Source organism: Orbicella faveolata, unplaced genomic scaffold (genome assembly GCF_042242905.1).
Source record: "Orbicella faveolata isolate gen_17 unplaced genomic scaffold, um_ofav_v1 contig_46, whole genome shotgun sequence".
Taxonomy (NCBI): Eukaryota; Metazoa; Cnidaria; class Anthozoa; order Scleractinia; family Merulinidae; genus Orbicella; species Orbicella faveolata.
In genome coordinates this window covers 31,786,019-31,801,900 of record NW_028301576.1, presented here as the reverse complement: position 1 = coordinate 31,801,900, position 15,882 = coordinate 31,786,019, and the positions used below count along the sequence as shown (strand labels likewise).

Genomic DNA, 15,882 nt, shown 5'->3' with positions numbered 1-15,882 from the left:
GAACCACGTGGCGGCCCGCCTCCCGAAATCAACGCCTGTATTTAAGGAGTCTGGTACTCATGACAGCCCACTGGAACGCTTTGTGAAGGCTGAGTTTTTTGCTGACTGGCAGGCTATCAAGAAGAGGATGAGAGAGAAGAGAAAGAGGATGGGTACCTTCAAACCGGAGCATCCCGCAAGCCAAAGAGGGCCAAAGGAGAGGAGGCAACTCAAAAAGAACCCCACTTGAAGAAACTACAACATGGCACTCTATCCATGCCGAGTAGGTACCTGTATTGTGGCAGGGGTGCTTTTGAATCATGTTGCTTATGACAAGTGTTGTAAACTCATAAGCTATAAAAAGCAACAAACGCAATAAAAACTAACAAGAGACTCAAGAATGTTTTGTGTACGCGTTTTGCCATCTCGTCTCCTCCCCTCTTTCATCCTTCCATTTCCCATGAAGGTTCGGCATTGTGTCAACAGAGATAAATTTAAAGAGTCTTGACATAACATTAAAATACACATTTCATTTGTTTGTCTAAACGTATGGTTGCCTTTATGTACTTTTTATACATTTTCATATCGTTGTCTATAATATTACACCATAGATGCTTGTCTCGGCTATCATTTGTGTTTTGCTCTCGCTGTTCACACAACTATCAGTAATATATACAAGCATGACATTCAAAATGAATCTCTTTTGACGTTTCTTTGTTCGCAAGCAAAGAAAAAACCATGAATATAATAAACACTACAACTAAACACGTTTAGACATGAGTGCAGGGATAGATAATGCAAAGAGTGTTCTTAAACTAAATAGTATAGGGTCAATTGAGGCATTGTTGCTCCCATCTAAGCTCTCTGGGAAGTCGTGGACCCCCGCATGTCAGAGTCAAAGTCAAAAAATCAGCCCATGTATTCCCACATCAACACGGTAAACGGGTACTCGGGTCACATAGTCAAACATAAATATTGCGATACCTTTACTTGTACTAGAATCTCTACAATTTCATGGAGACTAAACATTTGACACGTGAACTCGTCATAGCGTTCGTGATTTACAGGCAACGAACCCCAGCCAGCCACCAACTTTTGCAGGATGGTAGTGAGACACAATCGACATTCGGTTCCAATAGTGGGCTCATCTCAGCACAAAAACTTTCTCCTTTTCTTTCTGCCATTTTTGAATCCGACAGCTGTGAACAGCTGTATCATCGCAAAGTTAGTGTCTGAGTCACACCATAGTGTCTTGACCAATAAATGGCACATCTCCAGCCAGCAGTCCAGGGCCTTGTTTGCCTCTTCTCTGGTCCACTGCTGCATGCTCATTTGCACTTCTGGTAATATTGCTCGCAGTACATCAGCGTCGAAGGTGGTCGGTGAGTCATAATACCGTTGTAAACAAGCGTGACCTTGGCCATTTTTGTGTATTCCTCCAGGCAAATGACACATTTTTTTGTCATCATCATCATCCCTCACCTTCCATCTTGGCTGGGCACTGGTCTGTTTCGTCGTCCACAATCAACGACACCACTGGAATCCAAAGGAGCATTCTCGAGGCATTCCGTAGAGAATCCAGTCTGCAACATGGACAGCGTTTGAGGTGTCGATCTTTAATACAACATTGGTGAAAAAACCCTTACAGCAAGCTCTATGGTAAACTGGCTCTGTAGATAGTGGCATCTCACATTGGCTACAATGATTCCGTCATGAGTGGTTTTTTCCTTGACTCACCAAAGTAAAAGGGTGTGTTCCTTGACATCACAATAGTATGACAAGGGTAATTCTCAGAGTAAGGCCACTAGGTGATATCTTACCTCACTAATCTTCTAACTTGGGCAAAAGTCCACAGTAATGTCAGATGGTCAAGATTCTGAGGACGTTACTTCGTCTATGCTGGGCAATGTCTAGTCCCTGAATAGAATACATAGCTGTACGTATAGTCAACTGCCATATTCAAAGTGATATCAGATTGGTTTTTTTTTTATGTGTATGACTTTGAATACATTTCTAACTTGGGCAAAAGTCCACAGTAACGTCAGATGGTCAAGATTATGAGCATGTTACTTCGTCTATGCTGGGCAAAGTCCAGTCCCTAAATAGAATACATAGCTGTATGTATAGTCAACTGTTCTATTCAAAGTGATATCAGATTGTTTTTTATGTATATGACTTTGCATATAGCATTAGTGAAAACGCCCTTTGCAGCAGGCTCTATGGTAAACTGGCTCTGTAGATCGTGGCTTCTCGCATTGGCTACAATGATTCCCTGACATGAGTGGTCTTTTTTTCTAGACTGACTGAAGCGAAAGGGCAACCTTTTCATTACAGGCTTGCGACAGATTGTGACGTGTTCCTTGACTTCATGATAGTATGACATGGGTAATTCTCAGAGTAAGGCCACTGGCTGATATCTTACCTCACTAATCTTTTAACTTGGGCAAGATTCTGAGCACGTTACTTCGTATATGGTGGGCAAAGTCCAGTCCCCAAATAGAAAAAATATATATCACTAACAAAGTGAGAGACATGGTAAGTACTCATTACTGGACTGGCTTCATCAAATGTTGATGCCATCCAGCTATTGACACACATAAATAAACCTATTAATAGAAAATCATATGGTTGAAACATTTACTTTACCCTAGAGCAATAATCCAAGAAGAGGATGAGAAAACTCGTGCTCATTTCCTGCCTTAATCGGTAACAAAAAACATTGGTTCCCTGTGGAATTGAGTGAGAGTCTAGTAAGGGACCCAACATTTATTTGTAAATAACAGAAAAACAAAATTAAAGTGTAACAACAAGACTGGTCACAAAAATAAAGTACTTAATGGCTGGACTTATACTATTCATTCAGTAGCTATAGTGTGCAAAATAAATTAAAATATATATATGAGTTTTTTTTTGAAATGTAAGTTGTGTATCATGTCATTCTTGTTGATGCACCTGTAAGTTCTAATAATTTCATGCAATGTGAAATATGTATTAGCATAAAAACTGCAATGAGACAGGCAAATAGAAATAGTTCTTGGAATTGAAAGATGTTCAATTTAATTACAGATAAGCAAAGGAACATTAAAGGATGGAGAAACAGTAAAAGTTAAATTAAGTGGCGATGGAGCACGTATGAGCAGGATGACTAATTTCATACTTCTAAGTTTCACCATCCTTCAGAAGGTGGATGATATTTTGTCATCAAAAGGTTAGTTAAGTATTATTGTTTCGAATAGGTGTCAATTTAATAAATATATCTTTAATTTGTAACCTTTTTCAGGAAATCACACTGTTGCTGTTGTAAATGGCAACGAGAGCTGCCAGACTTTGGAGGAGTCATTTAAAGGTGTATTTTTAGAAGCAAATAAGATCACTAATGATGGCTTCATTGAAATTGATAAGAAAGTTGGAGTGGATATTTACCTGGGAGGTGATTACAAGGTGAGCTAATATAATTGCAATATTCGCTATCATTTGATAGTCAAGTCAAGTCCAGTCCAGTCATCTTTATTTTGGCAGGGTAGCCCCATCAGTTATAGGCTGGTATCAAAAGGGGCCCTGCTAAAATTAAGACTACATGATAAAAAATTCAGAATTTAAAATTACCTCAAACAGTAATGTTAGATGTTTTCCCTTTACAGTTTGCACTGCTGGTTATGGGGCTAAGTGCAGCCAACTCAACTTAGGCATAGTTATGGTGTAAGATACACAAGAAGGTTAGGTAATTAAGTAATAACTATTAAAAATTTGATTTCCAAAAAAATTGAAATACCTTGAGAATCTCAGTCATAATTTTTATTAAATTAATTTGGATTACTACTTTTATTTTCATTTCCAACTAGAGGAAACATGTCTAAGGATTTTGGATACTATGATACCATACCACTTAAGTGCACAATCCAGGAAATGTTTGAGTTGTCAACAAAGAAGAGTGGTGAAAATTACTGTTGTTGCCATAAGCCACTCCTTGTCATCCCACTGGATCACATCATTCTGGATGAATTGCATTTGATGTTAAAGGAATACTCTACACCTCAGAACAACATTCTAAAGAAAGATAGCTTATAACCCAAATAAGAAGTATTGAACAGCTATTAGTGGTCAATCATCCTATTTTTTGTGTAAATGGGGAACGTTCTTGACTTGCGGTTCGAGCTTTGGATCACAGGTCAAAAACCAGAAGTGATGTAGAAAGGAGAACTCGCAAAACCTCCTTGATAATATTTACACTGGGGAAGATCAGCTGTGCTACGAAAAAGCTTGTCGTGTTGCGTGTTGTGCAAAAACATAGTCCAGGCCTTACGCTTAAAATACCGTAGAGAACCTTGTTTCTCTCTGAATAATTTTAGCGTTAGATTCTTCTCGTAAATGACTAGTTCAACATCATTACAGCCATTTGTAAGTAGGCACGACTATCTCTAAAATTGCAGCTATGTTATTGACTGAGGACACTTCAAAGATTCTTTTTACCAATAATCATGTGTATAAGTTTGCTTTCGTATATCAAGAAGTCAATTCAAGCAATAAAGTGTAATAGAGTTTATTATACCGCGGTTGAGTTGTGCACCCATTCTGTGTGAATTTAATACCAGCCCGAACAGTGCGACGTGACCACGGCCCTGTGCGTAACACTCCTTCGGCTTAAGTGGAACATATTACAATGCCACATCGCTGTATAGCTGGTGGATGTTCTAACATTCGCAAAGATGGATTAAGCCTTCACAAATGGCCTGAAGATGCCCACTACTAAGCTATGGACGAATGCCGTGAAGAACACCTGTTCTGATGTTTTCAACCCAAAGACTAGCCGACTTTGTAGCGCTCACTTCACTGAGGATTCCTTTGAGGAACAGACAGTGATAGCGAAATCTCTGGGCTTAAAGATGAAAAATATTTTGAAACCCAATGCTGTTCCTACAATTTTTAAAAATGGTCCTCCACAGATGAAGAAGCTAAAACGACATGACAACATGTCTCAAGACGCTCTCACCAGACCATCAAAACATGCACAGAAGCCGCCAGGAGGACCTTATAGGAAACAAGAAGCTGCTAGGGTATGTTTAGGACGAAATTAAAACTTGCCTTAATAGATAAGCTTAAATTGAAAACGAGGGAAACTCATTCAGTTGTGTTCTGCTATTTTAAGATCCTCGCGGAACATGAGAGGGAGGAATTGCAGTCAACTTCTGGTGAAAATAATGAGGAGTTAAAAATAAATGAAGAGGAAACATTGCCTGCAGTTGTAGAGGTTGCTACCCAAACCCGGAATACAGGGAAAAACGTTTCTCTACAATTTCGAAGCAGCCGCACTGCTACAGGCAAGTTTGGTTTCTCTACTAATGCGTGATAGAAATACAAAACTACCATGATAATTTTCCTTGTATATCATAAACACGGGTCGTCCAGTCAGATGAAAAACAACTCTGTGCTGAAATATCTTTGCAGGTTGTCAAACGTCCATCGCCCAAAAAAGTCAAGAAACTCAGTGCACCCTTCTCAAAGAATTTTTCACGACTTCGACCCCAGTCCAGAGTGACAAGGAGTTGTCAGACAATGAAGAAGAAATGGAGCAAAATGATGACCCTTCATACGTCCCTGACCCCAAAGACATTGATGGAGATGATGATGATGATGATACTTGTTCTGACGATTTTGATGATTGTTTATACAAGTAAGCGAACCATCTATCACAACCCCTATACAACATTATGCAGTCATTGTACTGTGATCTACTGTAGCAACAAACTATGAATATTTCAAGAGAACAAGCCCACTAATAATTCACTCTATTAATTCACAGGGAGTCTCCCCAAAATGCACCTCCCCACCAACAAGACCTGTTCCTAGAGGCAGAGTCTTCATTTCTTAACCTCTTTCAGTTCTGGCCAGTTTGCCGGTCGGAATGTGAACAGATGGTTGAATCAAGAATTGGTACGAAAATAACAGTGTCGCAGAAATGTAATTCCTGCACCTTCACTACAAGCTGGGATTCACTGGAAAGAAGATTGATGCCCTTGCTAAAAAAAAGGATTGTGCTGTGGTTCAAAAATGGAAGAAGAGCATTGTCAACCACATGTTCTGGTGTGCCTCGTCAACAGATGATGACCCTGACCTCAAGGAGGCAAAATGGCTGTCCATAACAAATCACCTCATGAACAAGCATTCTGGACATGAAAATCCATTGTTTCCTAAGTGTGCTCATGGAAGGTTACATGGGAGACAAAGAAAGAAAAAATGGCTCAAGCCAGGTACATAGTTAAAAAAACCTCCAAATTCTTCAAGTCTCGATATCAACAAGCCTGTCTCATTAATAGCCCCCATATATACATGCATATTCATATTTGATAGTTGTAAGGAGGGATTAGATGCTTATCACTATAGGTGAAATCATTTATTTTTTGTAGGTACACCACCCTATGAAAATCTCACAGAGCTGCTGACAAAGGGGTCACTCTTGAAAGATTTAATGCAAATTTCAGGACAACATGCTACATCTTCTCTGGAGGCCTTCCATTCTGTCCACAACCACTTTGCTACAAAAATGGTGGCCTTTTCGTACCATGGAATGACAAGCAGGTATGAAGACTTGAACATATCATAACATCATAATGCACACTAATCTTGGTTACAAATGTGACATTTTCAGGTTGCCAAAAAACCACACTGAATTTATGTCATATTGAATGGAAGGTAAAACAAAAGCAAAAATATCTATCTTTTTAGGTTGCAGATTGCAATCCTGCATTTCAACAAAAACGGTGACAGGGAGCAGGCAACACTGCAAGATGGCAGAGAACAATTCAACATTGCTTTCCCAAAGTACAAGAAAGGAGAGCATACAGTAAAGAAGATTTTAGTGAAATGTACATATGGTGAGTGAAGAATGAAAGAATTTAGCAAACTGAAATTTACAATTTTTTCATCTACATATTAACATTACATGTGCATGGTTAGACCCCACTTACACTTTCATTTTTCATGTAGGGTATGTTGCCAACCTGAAAGAGAGTGTTATACAAATTCTCCAAGGCACTGAAAGTTCTGTTTTAAAGAGAGCTGATGCTCCCCGATTAGTATCATCAGATTATGGCCGCCCTGACAAACAGGCTGCAGTCAATGCATTAAAATCAAGATTTAGGAAGTGACTTTCCTCACCAGGATCGTCCTCATCCTTAAAAGCTATATTGCAATATATTGATAAATGAATAAAGATGGTGAATTTTAAGCTCAGGTTTTGAAGTGTGAAAGGTGTATTGATCAACAACATACGAGCATGGGACAAAGAAAAATTCTGAGTCCCCACCAGGAATCAAAGCCGTGACCTCCTGAAGACTGTGTGGACGCTCTATCCGCTGAGCTATGAGAACTCATGGACAGAAAGGTCATTTAAGTGAGTTCATATGTGACAGGTATCATGAATAGTGATAAGTGAATAAAGATGGTGAATGCTGATGACTTGATCAATTCACTGTTCACATTGCAATATATTTTTAAACAAACAGCCATACAATTAGTAAAATCTAGCCATAGTCAGACTGAAGTCAAAATTAATTTCATTAGAATTATATACTAATATATAGATTTAGCCAAGCCTAAAAGCGGAGCTCCTCAGTTATTTAATTGGATGTTGTCAATAATTAAAATCACTATAGATCGTTTTCACTGTCACACAATAAAAAAATAAATCGAAAATCATTCTTTGGAAAAAGCTGTGAAATTATGATGTTATAGAAGATAACTGAATAAGACACTTCTCCAAGTTTTAGGCCTGTGCGTTTCCCCAAACTTCAGATATTTGTCGAAATGTTTTGCAGATATTTACAGAGCCCAGTATGAAAACGCCATGTTGGTGTACCTCCGTGGAACACAAATAGAGTCCTAAAGTGTGACGTCACAAAAAAACAAATTTGAGAAATTATGGGATTTGGCGCCATTTTCGAATTGAGCGTCCTTTAAAAAAGGGTTCTTGCCAAAAATTACCTCTTAATTGTAATTCCCAGCCGAAATATGAAGAATGAAAATTTGGTATTGCCCCATATAAATCTCTCTAATTTTGAGTCAGTTCTAAACTAAAGGAACTGAAACAAATTTTGAAGGGCTTGTATGGCATGCTATCAAACTTTGATCCCTTATATCTCTATCGGGAATTGCAATTTAGAGCTAATTTTGGGATGAGGGCCTCTATTAGGTTCCTCTATAAAAAATATGACATCATGTCCCATAATTTCAAAAATTTTATTTTTGTGACGTCATCACTTTAGGACTATATGGCGGCCGGAAAATAGTGTAAACATCTGGAACTTACTTTGGCTATCTAGGCGACTGATTATTAGTACTGATCAAAAAAGTGTTTACATAAGCACTTTTCCTAATGCTCTAACTTCTAAAAAGGCTCAAAATCATGGGATAAGTATATATTTTTCGATGAACTCGATCGTAGCCTTGTGTCACGCACCTCCATAACCCTGAAATTCAGAATGCTCTGGATTCCAAATGAAGCACGCCATTGAGCTGTAAAATTGTAAACAGATATAAATATACCGCCTCTCATGCCTGATGAGGATAAAAACTTTGGTGGCTCTTTAGTTTTGGATTTTAGAAAGTGATGACGTCATGTGAAAACAATCTATACATTGTAGTCACCATCTGTCTTCTCATTGGCTAAAAAAAGAAAGTAAGAAAAAACTACAGTTAATTCTGGGAAACAGCACAATCTACAGATTATTCACTAATTTGCTAGCAGATTAGTGAATAATCTGTAGGTTGCGCATGCCATGCATGATTTTCAAGAGTAATGTCAAGTTCACGGACAGCGAAGTAAGAACATGGCTTGTCGAAAATAAACTGTGTTTGGTGCGATAATCTGTTTGTCGTTATTTTCTTTAAAACAATGTATAATAAAACAATTATTAGATTCGGTTTTTGTGATATACGAAATAATCAAGGTCTCGGTTAGTGTTATCAGCTTCACTTACCTTGACCTTGATTATTCCGGATATCACTAAAACCTCAGCCAATAATTGTTTATAATCCAACTTGCGCTACTAGCGGCTCGCGGCATCGTTGCTCGCACATCACGCTCACAGTCATGAGTCACGCTCGCGCGTTTACTTGTTTTGCGTTCTTCCCCATGGATTTTCGAGGACGAGAGAGACTGCTCGCGGTCTAGGTGATGTGATAATGAAAACAAAAATTGAGCCTTAATTCATGGGCAGATTTTAGGGAAACTTAGGAGGCCACCCCTTCCCCCTCCCCTATCTAGATCTCTTCGAACGTTTGTTACACAAATCGTCCCATGTTGGGTCGCCCTTCACGTAGCCCTGCACCTGCACTCAGCGGATTTTCCCCTCTCGAGAAGGGCATTGCCGCTCGTGGCAAGTATATAACCCTGCAAAACACGTCGGATTTAACTATTTTGATGCGAGTTTTTAGGTTTCAAGTGATTTTTCCTCATTAGGTACCGGAAAAATTAATGCTCAGTTAGAAACATGTCAGATCATAAGCAACGTGTTTACGAAAGGTCTAACAAGATCCGGAAGAGAAAAATTCGAAGTTGAACGCCATGAAATGTTGACACAAGAATAGGTGCTTTCTTGAAAAGATTAAGAGGTGAGCCATCTGATATTTTTCATTGTTGATAGTGGTAGGCTTTAGGGTTGATTACAGTGTTACAGTGTAAGTAAGCTTATTTTACACTAGATTTTTGATTCAGTCAGTGTAAAACGCAGACTGCGGACCGCAAACTACAGACTAAAATGCAGACTGACCATTGAGTCCTAACTGAAAACAGGCTAACTGGAGCATTTTTTTAGGCTAACCTAAGTGATATCCAGGCTAACCGGAGCACGACTCAGCTGACCGGAGTGCAGTCTTTCACTGCAATTAGCCTGAATAATCATGTTTAAGATCAGCGCCTGATACTATTATTATAAAATGATATGTACTTATGAAGTCTGTAGTCTGCAGTATGCGTTTTGCTCTCAGTCTGCATTTTACCCCGGTCTGCAGTCCGCAGTCTGCGTTTTACACTGACGATTTTCAATTTGATTGCCAGCAAAGTGGAAGTGAAATCAGAACATCTTTGTACATTACTAAATTACATAGGCCATCAAAGAATATTTGACCGTACAGGCCCTTTCATAAAATAGCCACAGAATCATTTAAATATATAGAACAGCTTAACTGTTGGAATTTTGTAAGCAGTATCATCAGTACAGAGTAAATGATGCAGTGCATAAATTAGTATCTTCAGAACATAAAGGAAAAAGAGTCTACTCCCATATACAATGTACTTAAATGTTGGGTGTTAAAGTTCAAAATACCATAGGTAATCAAATTTCTGTAGGTCCCATGTTAGAATCTAGTTTTAGTTTATAACAAATTAGGTGGCTATTATGTTAGTTGCAGTAATTTAATGGAATAATTTTGAATAATTAATTTGTTTATTTATTTATGTCCACTTATATTCTGTTTGCAGAATGCTAAAATGGATTCCTTTTATTGGTTCTATTTGACAAACAAATCTTACAAGAGGCATGCAGGTTGTGGTTTCACTAGAGAGTACAACAGCAACCAGAGTTGTGGGAATATCGTTCCAGATTTGTACTATCCTTGTCAGCAAAAGCTTATACTAAGTATGTGTTGCTTGAATAAAACAATAACAAGGCTTAATCATTTTGTAATCATTGCAGGCTTTGTTAAATTTACTTTCTAGACTGTTCTTCATTTTTGGACTATTTGTATTTTGGCCAATGTACTATAATGTATAGTCCCTAAAAAGGCCAACCACTGTTATAAGATCATACAATTGAAGTGCATGGTACCTATACAGTTATTGGAGCGCCTTACACTCAAACTCACAAAACCGTGAACACCTAAAATATGTCTGGAATGTTTATTGTGTTATAACCAATCATGAGCGAGATCTACAACCATAGACACCACAGAAACGGATGAATTTCTATTGGTTATGGAACAAATTTGTTTTGTGACCAGTCTCAAAATCAATCCTCTATTTCTGTTACACAAGAAATTAGATAATTGCTGTTACAGGCTATTTAAACACTAGTGAAGAGGGTTTGGGATATTTTTAACGTGAGAAAACTGTTTTCACAAACCAATGTTCTGGGCCAACACAACTAGTGGCCGTTGAATCATTCAAGCGCAAACGATCCAAATCAGTACTTTCATTATTTCGTTTCATTATAATAATTTTGACAACAATGAAAAACGAGTGATATTGATGAAAATAGAAGTCTTCCATTATATTTTGTAATATGTGAATCAAGTGCAAATTTATTTGTGAAGGAACAGCGGAAAATGTGAGGTGTTTACTGTTTGCCACAACTAATTGCAAAATTAGCAAACCTGTGCATTTATCATGGTCAATCTTTCCAGGGTGTTTAGATCACCGAACCACTGGGCCCAAGGGATTGTAATTGTTTGCTAAAATAAACTGAGTTGCTAGTTTAACCAAAGATGATACCAAGGTTAGCAAAACCACCAAAATTTTAAATTTTTATTCATCCCTATTTATAGCTGTGGCAAATTAACCATCGCTTCACTTGAGTAACTGTACACAAACTAAATACTGGATGTGGTTCTTGATACAAAAGGATAGCAATTATTTAGACTTTCAGTAATATATAAAGACAGAGGGTGTATCTTGGGACAAAGCTAAAACCAAAACTATACATGTATTTATAGTTCCATGACCTATGCAATACATCCTTGTTCTGTGGTTTGTATGGTTTGAGATCTCACTTGTGATTGGTTATTACACAATAAACATTCCAGGCATATTTTAGGTGTTTACGGTTTTGTGAGTTTGACTGTAATAAGTATTTCTTTGAAAAATAATGTTTCCTGTGGTTTAAGGATACATTATTGGGAAACTTTGCTTGAACCCCTAACAAGTAAGCTGTTAGTGGTATTTCTGTCTTACGTAGTTTTGACTTACAGGAGTCACAACAAGATAGTACAACATAAAAGATTATCAATTGTTTACTCACATCACTCCTCTCCTCTTGGTAAGGAAGCTTAAAATGCATAGGGCTGTTTGTACTTCAAGCATCAATTTTCAGGGTAGTTAATTTTTCAGACATTCTAAGGTGTCACCCATTATATTTAGGACATTCATATGAAGTGGGAGAAGTCGTATATATCCACCTGTAGATTTGATCATTGGCAAAAGAGCATGCATTTTCAATGTAATGGAAATTTCGATCATGTAACAAAACTGTCTCCTGTGCTTGGAGACATTATTACCTCCTTAAGCAGAAAGACAGCATTTTAATTAATCATTACTGGTATATCCTTTGTTTACTCAGTTTCTAAATCTCTACCATATCTCCCCCCAAAATATCAAAAGTTAATAGTATACCCCTGTGTAAAGTCGGAGATTTTTGTATCTATTGTACCTTGAAGATACAATTAGTGCTCTTCACTTCTGCTGGAATGGTTTGCACCATCTCCCAAAGTATTACTAAGTATAAGCAGGGTGTGGAGAAATGAAAACCAATTTTTTGGGCTATCCTCTCAGTAAGCTGTCACTATGATGTACTTGCCTAAAAGTCATTCTCACTAGCCCCCCAAAATTTAATCTCTCACAGTACTTCTGTAGTTTGAATTCCTCAAAGAATTTCCCAAGGAACTGCTAGGCTTTGTGCTATCAGACGTGACTTTCTTTGCAAGCTAATAAGTTCAGAAGCTATAAGCTATTTTCTTGAGTCAAACAACTCCTTCATGTACATGTAGGAGGAGTTGAACTTGCTGTTTTCCCTCGGCTGATAAGCCTTACACGCACTTAAATAATTAAGCTATTTAGTGAACTTCTAGGTTCTAATTTGTGTGAAATAAAATTAATATTGAGATGTTCATGCTAAAAAAACCATTCAATCTAGGACTCAAATCTTACCCAATCTGACCTCAAGGATAATCTTCATTTGCATGTGACATGATCATTTTCTAAAATCCAAAACTAAAGAGCCACCAGATAAAGTTTTTATCCTCATCAGGCATAAGAGGGGTATAAATTTATATCTTTTAACAACTTTTCACCTTAATAGCTTGCTTTGTTTGGAAACAAGCACATTTTGAATTTCAGAGTTATGTTGGTGCGTAACATAAAGCTACGAAAGCATTTGTCAAAAAATACTTACTTATCTCGTGACTTTTAGCCTTTTTAGAAGTTAAAGTATTAGGAAAAGTGCTTAATATTTAGATGTTTGCTTGTTCAGTTCAGATAATCAGCCAGCTAGATATCCAAAGTAACCTCCAGATGTTTACAATATTTGCCTGCTGCAATGTTGGTGTACAATGGAGGTACACCAACATGGCAGTTTCATACTGGGCTCTGTAAATTTGCCCAAAATATTTTAACAAATATCTGAAGCTTGGGAAGATGCACAGCCTGTAGAGCTAAAAACTTGGAAAAGTGTCTTCTTTATTTATCTCCCATAACATCACAATGTCTTGAATTTATCCACTGAATGGTCAATTCGAATTAATTTTTGTGTGACAGTGCAACCCAAGAATACCAGCTCTAGAACTCTATGTTTACTTTTTTCCTAATTTAATTAATTGAAAGCATTTGCTTTTATGCTTATTTAAAGTTTTCATCAGCAATGTATATGCTTTCATGAAAGGTCAGCACAGGTATCATGTTTGTCAGGACCATAGCTGCATCTTGTGTCATTAATATTATTGTTGAGTACTGTTTGAGAAGGATCAAGAATCATTCATTTGATGTATTTCATGTGATCTGAAGAGTTCATGCAAATCTTCTGAGTTGTCTTGCAGGTAGGATTGTCAAAGTTTAATTAGCAGGTCTAGAGAATGTAAATTTGGTATCTTTCTTACTTACTTTGTATAATTGCAATCAACAAATGACACTGGAAGATCTTCCTGTCTTTGCTGGGGTGATGTCATCCACTATGGCAATAGGCCTATTAGGAAAATTATTTCAAATATGATCCTTGTAACCTTTTCATGAAATATATGATCTTGAACATGATAACACTTCAGTCTGGACTGAAAAGAAGAGAGTAACACATTTGCAGTGTCTATAAATTGTTTGCATTCCATCTAGTGGCTTCAACTTTCTTCTGAGTCTATGTTTATTGTCCTGGTCCAAATAATTATAGACATCTTGATCTTCCATTTAGGTCTTAAAACCATTTGCATTCCAGTTAGTGGCTTTTCTTTTGTTGTCCTTAGTCTGTATTGAATGTGCTGGTTAAAAAAAAAAAATGTAAACAAATTGGGATGTCAAGTCATCTTGGCAAACATGCATATCTGGGGTTATCCAATCCCAAGCTTCCTCTTTTTGAAAAAGTCAGTAGATCTGATCTTGTCCTTGCCTTTAGATCATGAAGGTTATGCAGTCTTGAGTAACAGTGATACAATTGTGTAGTCTAGATCTAGAATAAGGATATAGTTTAGAATCACTCTGTCTTAAATGCTGTGTCTTTAGGGTTACCATATGCCTTTTGAAGTGTCATGCATCTAAGCGATGTAGCAAATTTGACATGTAAACAACAAAAACATGTCAGGGGATATTTTATTTTGAAATTTTTTTTTTCCCAAGAGTGATTCTTGTACAATCACTTCATATATTTTTTTAAAATCCTTTTTCATAATTGTTCAGTAACTTTTATTTTCACTGAAATTGAATATGGCAAAATGCAGACATGTTGTTTAAGCACTTTGGGTCTAGAACCTGACTAACATATTAAATTAGCAAAAAAATTGCATTGACCTGCAGCTTTCTAAAGGTTATTTGGACACTCCCATTAGGGGGCCTGGATTATCAGATGATTCATTTTATTTCAAAATTCTTGGTCTCGTTTGATCATTAGGTATCTACATTACAGTGTAAAAGGGGAGCATTACTTCTCTTGGATGCAAAACACCTCTCGAGATATACAGTAACCTTAAACCATGAACTTATTGCTTCCTTCCATTTTTTGTGAAAAAATTTATGACAGCCACCTTTATGGCAGAGCTCCCAGCGGCTGCTGCCAAGCGGAGCCCCATAACTATAGAAACAGAACCACATGCACACGTACAAATAGTAAACCATAGAACTATTTTTTCATGGTCAACATGGCTAGCAGTGTGGATCATGGCGGCTGTGCCCAATGAAGCCAATACTGCGGAACATGGTGGCCATGATTTAATCGTACATGTATGATATTGGATATCCATGTCATGGTCAATTGACAGCTGTCAAAACAAGGTATCTGCTGACCAGTATTATATGACCATATCATGGGCTCAGGTTAAGAGCTCATCAAGGTCACATGTTTTTCAAAAAGTTGACCGCTGACAAAGTACTGGTTTTCCATTGGATCGTGGGCTCAAGCTAGGTTAACTTGTTGATCAAGGCTGGGTTGTTCAGAAGGTATACTAATGTTTTTCACTGCTTATGTTTTATGTACTTTGAGATTATTGAAACTCAAAACAGAAGGCCAGACATAAACAAAAAACCTCAACGCAAAGTTACAAAACTCACATCAAAATCCTGGGTTAGCTTACTTGGGCTTTGAGCAACCCCGCCCAGGAGCTCACTTTTAGGTTTGGCTAAATCTAAATATTACAATGTTTCCAATTGACTCAGTGGTGGTTTGAATTTGTACATGTATTTTGTAACATAATTGTGCATTGCTATTTGCCTTCATGCTATACGTCCATCAATAGTTCAGTTTTTTTCCATAAAATATGCTATTAATACTGTCTACCTTTTAAAACATAGGCACGCAAGGCGTGCAAGAGTTATTTTTTTGTGAACTATAAGTCTCAGAGATAGGAGCATTCATGGAACTGTTTACGGTAATGATTTGGTTGATTTGACAAGTTTTTTGGTTGCGATGTACAGCAAGAAAGAAACTGGGAGTTTATGAT

The 15,882-nt window shown here is 37.4% G+C and overlaps 2 long non-coding RNA genes and 1 pseudogene across 3 annotated transcripts; all 3 read left to right on the top strand.

Annotated features, from left to right (window-relative positions):
• The first annotated feature begins 1,942 nt into the window (after positions 1–1,942).
• Positions 1,943–3,742, top strand: LOC149099756 (uncharacterized). The gene is made up of 2 exons (XR_016203912.1): positions 1,943–3,187; positions 3,260–3,742. It is a non-coding gene; the product is annotated as an uncharacterized LOC149099756 (long non-coding RNA).
• Positions 3,743–4,715: 973 nt separating this feature from the next.
• LOC110064285 (uncharacterized) lies at positions 4,716–7,885 on the top strand (annotated as a pseudogene). The gene is made up of 7 exons (XR_016203450.1): positions 4,716–5,033; positions 5,126–5,297; positions 5,413–5,650; positions 5,780–6,227; positions 6,384–6,555; positions 6,703–6,851; positions 6,964–7,885. The product of XR_016203450.1 is annotated as an uncharacterized LOC110064285 (transcript).
• A 1,553-nt stretch (positions 7,886–9,438) lies between these two features.
• LOC149099755 (uncharacterized) lies at positions 9,439–10,650 on the top strand. Its single transcript, XR_016203468.1, has 2 exons — positions 9,439–9,588; positions 10,457–10,650. It is a non-coding gene; the product is annotated as an uncharacterized LOC149099755 (long non-coding RNA).
• Positions 10,651–15,882: the final 5,232 nt, after the last annotated feature.